Source organism: Musa acuminata, unplaced genomic scaffold, assembly GCF_036884655.1.
Source record: "Musa acuminata AAA Group cultivar baxijiao unplaced genomic scaffold, Cavendish_Baxijiao_AAA HiC_scaffold_233, whole genome shotgun sequence".
NCBI lineage: Eukaryota > Viridiplantae > Streptophyta > Magnoliopsida > Zingiberales > Musaceae > Musa > Musa acuminata.
Window position 1 is genome coordinate 25,001 of NW_027020500.1, and position 2,500 is coordinate 27,500.

Genomic DNA, 2,500 nt, shown 5'->3' on the forward strand with positions numbered 1-2,500 from the left:
TCCAGCCCTGTGCCACCCGGGGGGTTCCAGGGTGCTGAGATGGCTGACGTTTTGCTCCGCTCTCGACGGTCACCGCGCAACGCAAGAACAGGCCAAAAACTGGCCAAAACGGCCCAAAAACGGGCCAAAACTGGCCATTTTTGGCTGCGCGAGCGAGCGGCGAGCGGCGGACAGCGAGCGAAGCGAGAGGCAGCACCGTCCCTGCTATACGAAAGCCCCATCCAGCCCTGTGCCACCCGGGGGGTTCCAGGGTGCTGAGATGGCTGACATTTTGCTCCGCTCACGACGGTCGCCGCGGCACACAAGAACAGCCCAAAAACAGGCCAAAACAGCCCAAAAACGGGCCAAAACTGGCCATTTTTGGCTGCGCGAGCGAGCAGCGAGCGGCGGACAGCGAGCGAAGCGAGAGGCAGCACCGTCCCTGCTATACGAAAGCCCCATCCAGCCCTGTGCCACCCGGGGGGTTCCAGGGTGCTGAGATGGCTGACGTTTTGCTCCGCTCACGACGGTCGCCGCGGCACGCAAGAACAGGCCAAAAACTGGCCAAAACAGCCCAAAAACGGGCCAAAACTGGCCATTTTTTGCTGCTGCGAGCGAGCGGAGAGCGGCGAACAGCGAGCGAAGCGCGAGGCAGCACCGTCCCTGCTATACGAAAGCCCCATCCAGCCCTGTGCCACCCGGGGGGTTCCAGGGTGCTGAGATGGCTGACATTTTGCTCCGCTCACGACGGTCACCGCGCCACACAAGAACAGCCCAAAAACAGGCCAAAACAGCCCAAAAACGGGCCAAAACTGGCCATTTTTGGCTGCGCGAGCGAGCGGCGAGCGGCGAACAGCGAGCGAAGCGAGAGGCAGCACCGTCCCTGCTATACGAAAGCCCCATCCAGCCCTGTGCCACCCGGGGGGTTCCAGGGTGCTGAGATGGCTGACGTTTTGCTCCGCTCACGACGGTCACCGCACCACGCAAGAACAGGCCAAAAACTGGCCAAAACAGCCCAAAAACGGGCCAAAACTGGCCATTTTTGGCTGCGCGAGCGAGCGGCGAGCGGCGAACAGCGAGCGAAGCGAGAGGCAGCACCGTCCCTGCTATACGAAAGCCCCATCCAGCCCTGTGCCACCCGGGGGGTTCCAGGGTGCTGAGATGGCTGACGTTTTGCTCCGCTCTCGACGGTCACCGCGCAATGCAAGAACAGGCCAAAAACTGGCCAAAACGGCCCAAAAACGGGCCAAAACTGGCCATTTTTGGCTGCGCGAGCGGCGAGCGGCGGACAGCGAGCGAAGCGAGAGGCAGCACCGTCCCTGCTATACGAAAGCCCCATCCAGCCCTGTGCCACCCGGGGGGTTCCAGGGTGCTGAGATGGCTGACGTTTTGCTCCGCTCTCGACGGTCACCGCGCAATGCAAGAACAGGCCAAAAACTGGCCAAAACGGCCCAAAAACGGGCCAAAACTGGCCATTTTTGGCTGCGCGAGCGAGCGGCGAGCGGCGGACAGCGAGCGAAGCGAGAGGCAGCACCGTCCCTGCTATACGAAAGCCCCATCCAGCCCTGTGCCACCCGGGGGGTTCCAGGGTGCTGAGATGGCTGACGTTTTGCTCCGCTCTCGACGGTCACCGCGCAATGCAAGAACAGGCCAAAAACTGGCCAAAACGGCCCAAAAACGGGCCAAAACTGGCCATTTTTGGCTGCACGAGCGAGCGGCGAGCGGCGGACAGCGAGCGAAGCGAGAGGCAGCACCGTCCCTGCTATACGAAAGCCCCATCCAGCCCTGTGCCACCCGGGGGGTTCCAGGGTGCTGAGATGGCTGACGTTTTGCTCCGCTCTCGACGGTCACCGCGCAATGCAAGAACAGGCCAAAAACTGGCCAAAACGGCCCAAAAACGGGCCAAAACTGGCCATTTTTGGCTGCACGAGCGAGCGGCGAGCGGCGGACAGCGAGCGAAGCGAGAGGCAGCACCGTCCCTGCTATACGAAAGCCCCATCCAGCCCTGTGCCACCCGGGGGGTTCCAGGGTGCTGAGATGGCTGACGTTTTGCTCCGCTCTCGACGGTCACCGCGCAATGCAAGAACAGGCCAAAAACTGGCCAAAACGGCCCAAAAACGGGCCAAAACTGGCCATTTTTGGCTGCACGAGCGAGCGGCGAGCGGCGGACAGCGAGCGAAGCGAGAGGCAGCACCGTCCCTGCTATACGAAAGCCCCATCCAGCCCTGTGCCACCCGGGGGGTTCCAGGGTGCTGAGATGGCTGACGTTTTGCTCCGCTCTCGACGGTCACCGCGCAATGCAAGAACAGGCCAAAAACTGGCCAAAACGGCCCAAAAACGGGCCAAAACTGGCCATTTTTGGCTGCACGAGCGAGCGGCGAGCGGCGGACAGCGAGCGAAGCGAGAGGCAGCACCGTCCCTGCTATACGAAAGCCCCATCCAGCCCTGTGCCACCCGGGGGGTTCCAGGGTGCTGAGATGGCTGACGTTTTGCTCCGCTCTCGACGGTCACCGCGCAATGC